Source organism: Limulus polyphemus, unplaced genomic scaffold, assembly GCF_000517525.1.
Source record: "Limulus polyphemus unplaced genomic scaffold, Limulus_polyphemus-2.1.2 Scaffold2212, whole genome shotgun sequence".
Lineage (NCBI taxonomy): Eukaryota > Metazoa > Arthropoda > Merostomata > Xiphosura > Limulidae > Limulus > Limulus polyphemus.
Genome location: NW_013667822.1, coordinates 18,590 through 26,858, shown reverse-complemented (window position 1 = coordinate 26,858; position 8,269 = coordinate 18,590).

Genomic DNA, 8,269 nt, shown 5'->3' with positions numbered 1-8,269 from the left:
GTAGTCTCAGTGTTATCGACATTTTCGGTAGTAATCCCAATAATATCTTACGAGATTCGGTTAACTTTGAAGATTTAGGTTAACATTAAATCTACATATTAAGCTAACAATGCAACATAATCGTAATGATAAATAATGTGCAATAAAAATGCATAGATTAAAAATTAAAATGGTTATATATATATTTAATCAAATTTTCACAAAACATTATCTTGAAATTTGCTTTTTTTGTGACTATGGAAACATGAATGGCTCAATAACGTGTTCATTCATGGTATCAGATTGTTCTTGTTTAAAGCAAATGTATTTAAATGGAAACTACAGTAGAAAATAGTCTTTCGTAAGGTCTTTGGTCCATCTTGTCAACGTATGCTAGTTCAACATTACTACGTATTATTGACTGCATACAAGAAATCTGACAATCAGGTTGAAAGAACTTTTATAGAATAAGCAAACTTAGAGAAAACAATTTTCTTCTTCTTCACAAATAGATAAGGCTTTCGAAACGAACATGTGCTGTTAAAAGAGATGTTAAATTGATCTTGACAACAACTATGAAAATACTATCGAAAATAAATTAAATTATGTCACATGACATGTTTTTTTTTCAGATAGATAAAGAAACAAAGTTGTTGCTTTTTCTTAAGAAACGAAAGAAAAACATGGAACCCAATACTATAAAAAATTAGTGTTTGATACACGCAAAACCTCTCATTTTGTAAAGTACGTGGACCATGTAGCAAGTAGAGAGGTGAGTTTGTTTGAAGTTAAGCACAAAGCTACACATTGGGTTATCTGTGCTCTGCCCACCGCGGGTATCGAAACTTGGTTTATAAGTCCGCAGACATTCCGCTGTGCCACTGGGGGGGGGGGGGAGATACAGTTCTTGTAGTATTCGAAATATGCTATTTTTGTTTGTACGTAGTTTCTGTTTGCCTTCAGCTGTATGGGAGGCTTAGTGATACTTTGAGATTATATACTTCCTATCTGTGTAGATAGAAGTGAATTTTGTTCAATACTATTGGTAATAGCTCTCGCCACTCAGAGAACAACGTTGTATTGTTTCTTTGTGCACTCTTCGTCTATGATTATTTTTCGCTGTAAATCAAGATTAATTTTCACTTTGTTTTCTTCAAAGCCAAGACAGAGCCAGAAATTCAGATTTAACTCACATAACGTTTTCTGTGGCTCCTCCTGCTTGAGATTACTGTTATTACCTGTAAAGTTCATCAGTATGCCATAATAATCTGCCAATGATAATCACAGGTAACAGATAGTTTCTGAGAGTTATGACGATCATTTAGGCCTAATTGTTCCATAGTTTGTAGAAACTATAGTGAATACTGTAAAGGAGCAGTTACAACCTCGATTTTTGACTTTAAGATGTAAAATAAAATATATATTAATTTCGAAAATATCAAGGTAAGCACATCTAAGGCAAAAAATAAGGTAAAATGGGAAAATATAAAAAGTAAAAACGTCATAACTACAACCTTGATCTTTGATTACATTATATCAAAAAGTATTCTCCCAGTAGAACATATCAAGGAAAGTATAGTTACGATGTGATATTATGAAAAATAAATCGTAGCTGATCTTCGACCTTATCACACGAAAAAAGTATCATTGCTCTAGAAAATGTCAATGTCTTTGATAAGTAAATTAATACTTAGAAATGATTATCTGAAGTTCTGAACCTGCTACGCAAGTCCATGCTCCATATTCATACGTGCACTATTTTCCTCTTCATTAGGACAGACACACTAACAGACAGACACTTTTCAACAATCTAAACAGTTAAGTTAGCATCAACTTAGTTAAACCAGTAAACTGTGAACGATAATCTTCTATACGATTTTGCCTCAAAGCATCAAAACGTTTGTAAGAAAAAAACAACAAAACAGAAAGTGAAAATATTACTCAGGTGCCTTACCTGATCTGTCAGTCACTGCTTTTGAATCGCTTTACACAGATGTTGTGCAAATAAATAGTCGCTCTGACATGAGAGATAAGCACAAATGTTCTGTGAACCGAAGAGAGATCTGACTGTTTATTCTCTATGTGATTCGGTGTTGAAACTGTTGTTAACATCTCCAACACTATTCTCTTGTTTACATAAGGAATTCACGTGAATAGTTTCCCTTAAGAGCCAAATTAAATATTTATAAAAAAGCTCTTGAATCTTTATATATATATATATACCTGTTCTTGCTACCTTAAAACAACTACATATTTGTCCAGTGAGCGTTCATGTAAATATTATTTAGAGTACTCACCGAAACAGTTGCACAATCTATGTTTAACTGTTTATATATTATACATATATCATTAATGAATTATACTGTTTGTTTTAAACATATGATATGTTTAACGGAGATTCCAAAACTAAATTTCTATTAATTATAGCCTCGTAATATACAGAAAATATTTTTTAGCGCTATTTGAAATTTTAAACCGGAAGATATTATTTTTTTCGTATTATTTGTTTTATCGCAAAGCAATACAATGGGCTATCCGCGCTCTGTCCGTTGTGGGGACTCAACACATGGACTAAACAGCCAGACTTAGCGACCCCAAGGTTCAGGCATAGCCGCCCCAAATCGAATAGCGGCATCGACAATCACTTTTATAACGTACCCACAGTTCAAAGTGCAGACTGTGCTAAGCAACATACCGCGGGCTCGAACCTTGGGCCTTTCGTACCGTAAACAGGGACGCTAGCCATTAAGTCAGGCCTGACTGTATTACAGAACGAATAAAATGGAGCTGCGAAGTAAGTTGTTATTAATATTAGATGAGTAATGGTCACTTGTGTGTTTTTATACAGGTATGATGCCCACGTTAAACAACGATATTTAGTTAGTATTAATTAGGATATTTGCAGCTTATTCGAAAGGTTCAGTTTAAGGTTTGTAATGTATGTATACATATATTCCCCTTTCAGTAGTCTACACATGATCAAGACTAATTATCAGACTATATATAGTTGTGTATGGCAACTGGTACTTCACACATTCTCCAGTGGTATTTAGCTGGTCTTCTAGTTGATGTTAGTCCGCATACTAGATTCCCTGATTAGGCTTCAAGATTAGGTTCCACGATTGGGTTCCATGATTAGGCTTCAAGATTAGGTTCCACGATTGGGTTCCATGATTAGGCTTCAAGATTAGGTTCCATGATTAAGTTCCACGATTGGGTTCCATGATTAGGTTCCCTGATTAGGCTTAAATGATTAGGTTCCACGATTAGGTTCCATGATTAGGTTCCCTGTTTAGGCTTCAAGATTAGGTTTCGTGGAACCTAATCATGGAACCTAATCGTGGAACTTAATCATAGAACCTAATCTTGGAACCTAATCATGGAACCTAATCGTGGAACTTAATCATGGAACCTAATCGTGGAACCTAATCATGGAACCTAATCGTGGAACCTAATCTTGAAACCTAATCGTGGAACTTAATCATAGAACCTAATCTTGGAACCTAATCATGGAACCTAATCATGGAACCTAATCATGGAACCTAATCGTGGAACCTAATCGTGGAACCTAATCATGGAACCTAATCGTGGAACCTAATCATGGAACCTAATCGTAGAACCTAATCTTGAAGCCTAAACAGGGAACCTAATCATGGAACCCAATCGTAGATTAGGTTCCATGATTAAGTTCCATGATTAGGTTCCATGATTAGGTTCCATGATTAGGTTCCACGATTAGGTTCCATGATTAGGATCCATGATTAGTTTCCAAGATTAGGTTCTATGATTAAGTTCCACGATTAGGTTCCATGATTAAGTTCCACGATTATATTTCATGAAGGTTAATATTTTATGTGATTCGACCATCGGCATGATAAATTCAGATCTTGTGTCACTCGACCAGTTCGAATACACTTTTCAACAAGTTAAAGCCATGTATAACCACCTTATGGTTGAATGCAAATTTACGAAGCTGTACAAACTCAGACATATCACTCGCCTGGTTATTAGGGTCAAGAAGTCAAAGCTCTTTCTTTCTTCGGCTCCTTTTTCTCTAAATTGTTGTCATTATTTGAAGTCCTCTCAGTTTCTGGTAAAAACCTTTTCTGTAAAAATCACAATAAAAGTAGCTATCCGATTACTAAGATGTAAAAAAAGGAACATAAAAAATGAGTTGGTAACCCTAACGCCACCTTTACTTGCATCATCTCAATAGTATCCCAGGTTTCTTCTATCCGTTGCGGGAGAGGGAGGGGGGGGGGAGAGACGAGTGTTCTGCATACGTATTCAAGTTTTACTTTAGACTGTTTGCCACGAAGCTTAACTAGTTTCATCACAACGTTTGTTGGTTTTCTTTTTAAACTTTACACTAAAACATACTGATTTACGGAAGTGAACCCATTTGTATTATCCACGTACACAGCTTTGGTATAACCGTGGCTTGGTATTATTTATGCCTTTACGAGCTGTTCCAGATTTACAACTACCATAATGTTTTTTTTTCTCCTCTACTTCCAAGAAGTATGTAGCAGAAAAGAACGAGATATTCCGCTTCGGCTAGAAAAATAAACAACTATATACTATAGTTCTTAGAGCAGTGTGGCTTAGCTAACTCAACATACCGGGTCCTCTATCAACACTCAGAGTATTAGGTCTGTGATTGACGTGGTGGCCCCCCCACGTGTGATGAGAACTAAATCATTAGCCAGAGGGCCACAGCTGTCCCATTTTGCTGACAGGTCCCATTAAATCGTCTTATTATTGTGGCCAATGCTTTCTTGAACTTAGCCTACTTTTCGGATTTTACAGAACGTGTAGGATGCATTTTGTTGTTTAACACCTAAGTTTTTGACGGTAGGGATATAACTTATCCTTACGAAAACAACTGGATTCTATTTCCTCACCAAATATGAAAAACAAAAACATAAAAAAATTGGAAACTACAATAATTATATCTTCGGGTGTATGACATTTATATTTACTAATCTGTGTCTGTGTGATGACATTCTCTGTGTTGTATCATTCAAACATTTCGAAAACAAATCTATTTAAAAAAAATCCCGGTGTCTAAAGTGCTTACTGGTAATATTTTAAGTCAGTCATAAGGCAATAGAGTTTTAACGTTATTGTGTTACGTTCAAGTATAGATCTTTTCCCCTGTTAAACATTACTGAGGATAAAACTATTAAGGAATAATAGTAATATGGGATCTTCAAGCTCCACAAAAACTGCCTACACGAATAAGTCTCAAACAGAACATCAAATTAAATATCTAACCCTAATATAGCTGTGGTCGATTTGTTAACGTTTGAAAGGCTCTAGATGCTTTCCAAGTTTGCCCTATGGTTTTTGGTGTTAAGTCATCAAATTGGTAAGTGACTTGTGTTTACATGTTTACAGACGATTGTTTGTTTGTTTTGGTAAACCTCACAAACATGCTCGCCCTTTAAGCCGTGGGAGCGTAATAATGTGACGGTCAATCCCACTATTCTTTTGTAAAAAAGTAACCCAAGAGGTGGCGGTGGGTGGTGATGACTAGCTGCCTTCCCTCTAGTCTTACACAGCTAAATTAGGGACGGCTAGCGCAGATAGTCCTCGTGTAGCTTTGCGTGAAATTAGACGAAAAAACAAAACAAACCTACACCGTTACTATTGTTTAAACTTCAAAAGTTTTAAATTACCTTTTTTATCTCTTGCATATTTAGTATATTACCGTTTTTCTTGGCAACCAAATATTGTTGCAGAGTTATTCTTAGAGGGACAAAAAATAAAAACGTTGGGTTAGTTAGTTTCGGGGAAATCCGCCGAAATACTCGAATTTACTACACGCTTGACATGTTTCGGTGACGGGAAAATTTAAAGCTAATCTATCAATTTAAATTATTTCATGGACTTTAAAAAGGTTAATTGTGTTGCACGTTTGGTTTCACTCAGAGTCAAAGCTTTGAGCTACTTACACCGCCCACCGCGGAAAGCATTTCGGTCATGCTAAGAGCCGCTCAACAATAACATACGGTAAATCTACATTTTTATTCTTTAAGTCAGGTCATATTTTGAAATGTGAATAATAGTGTGATTAATTCCTAATAATTTAGTGTAGAATATCCTGCTTGAAAAATAAAATTTGGCATCAACATTATTCGTGTCTGTTCTCCAATCATTTCAAAAGTGAATGTAGAACTTTGTCTGCGAGTGCAGCTTTTCGAACGGTAAACAGACGAACACTCGGATAGACACCACAGTTGACAATATATATATAAGATGTTTATATAAGGCTCAGGATTTTCGAGACATTACTTAAGACAGAAGCTAAAATAATTAATAATAATAATAATAATACACAAGAAAGTCGCCTGAGATGTGCTGGGTTATAGTTCACAAAGTCCAAAGTTCGAGTCGCGATAAGCTCTTGAACAAGTTCCACACTTTCAGCTGTGGGAGGGGGGTACTATAATTGACAGTTATTCCCACAGTTCAATTAAGAGTAGCCACAAATTAAGCAGTGAGCTGGTTGGTTGCCATCCTCCTGGTCAGCAGCTCTAAATTAGGAATGACCATGAGGTCTCTGACACGGTTGCTTACCCATCTGACACGTAAGGTTGAAAATGCCAAAGGATGGACTAGAAATGTTGATAAAAATATAATATTTATCATTTTGGTTTGTCTTTTTTGTAACCAAATCAATTCAGTTTCCTTTATTTGCTCGAAACGTCAGTAAATATTAACGAATAATATAAATATGGCATTCACTCTGGATTGCAAAAAAAAAGAATTTTTAGGGACATTCAGTAAGTGAAAATTTTGGTAAAGTCAGGAAAATAAGTACATAATTCATTACTTAATTTACTATAAAATGCACGTTTAGCAGGTTCGTATTTTATAATTGGGTCTTAGAAAGTCACGATTTTTCTTTTTATATACCTTTTAATTTTATTTTTATATCTCGGAAGCTTTTATAGGGGCCTAATCATGTAGGGATAAAATTTGGTATCACAGTAAAACTATCTCATAATTACTTATCATACTATTTGTTTCGACTATTGGGTTTTTTGTGGTCCTTAGTTGTTAGCCTGCCAGACTGTGGATTAATGAATTCGGGGTTCGAAACTTGACATCGCTAAACACGCTTCGCATTTTCAGCAGTGGGTAATGTTGGCTTTGTTGGTTTACCTCTGGTCAGAAGTTCTGAATTACAACGACCTTAACTGAGCCGTAGTGGTTTCTGACCTAGCTGTTTAGCCTATGCACACGACAGGTGTCGTTCAGGTTGACAATTCCAATTCCAGTTCTATTTACAGTAATTTACAACTACCCGTACTTCATCCATTAGAGCGGCGAAAAAAGTAATTAATTACTCACTAGAATTACGTGATTGTAAATTGTATGTCATAACAACAATTGACATTCGATCGACACAGCTTTTTCGTAATTATTTAACTCATTCTTTAATTTCTAAACGGAATACATAACCGTGTTCTGGGTATAATTTATAACTGATATTATTTTGTAGCATAATTATATCGAAAAAAACACCAACAAATATAAATGTAAAAATTTTGAAAACACGTGGTTATTCAAAAATTGCACTATCATTGGGGAAAAGAAGGCGGGGTAGGTGATGTCATCTGATATTTGACATCGTTATTTTCCCAAATATAACCAGTTAGATTTGGTTTGTTAAAACTTTATGCCTCAGAGAACATTGGATATTTACACGACTGGAACATACAATAAATATTTGAACAAAACCTACGGTTGACTCAAGTGATCTTTGTCACGTTACTAAAAAGAGGGTTTTTCAGAAAACTTGGCACAAAGAACTGGTTAAAGGTTACAACATCAACAGACTCGTGTCTTGACAGACAACTACTCATTATTTCAGATTAGAGACATAGAACGGCGCGATACAGTCTTTAGACGTATTTTGTTTAACGGAATACACAGAACGGCGCGATACAGTCTTTAGACGTATTTTGTTTAACGGAATACACAGAACGGCGCGATACAGTCTTTAGACGTATTTTGTTTAACGGAATACACAGAACGGCGCGATACAGTCTTTAGACGTATTTTGTTTAACGGAATACACAGAACAGCGCGAAACAGTTTTGAGACGTATTTTGTTAAACGGGCTACTGGCCCGTCATGGCCAGGTGGTTAGGGAGCTCTACTCACAATCTGTGGGTCGTGGGTTCGAATCCCCGTCCCACCAAACATGCTCGCTTTTAGCCGTGGGGGCGTTATAATGTGGCGGTCAATCCCACTATTCGTTGGTAAAAGAGTAGCCCAA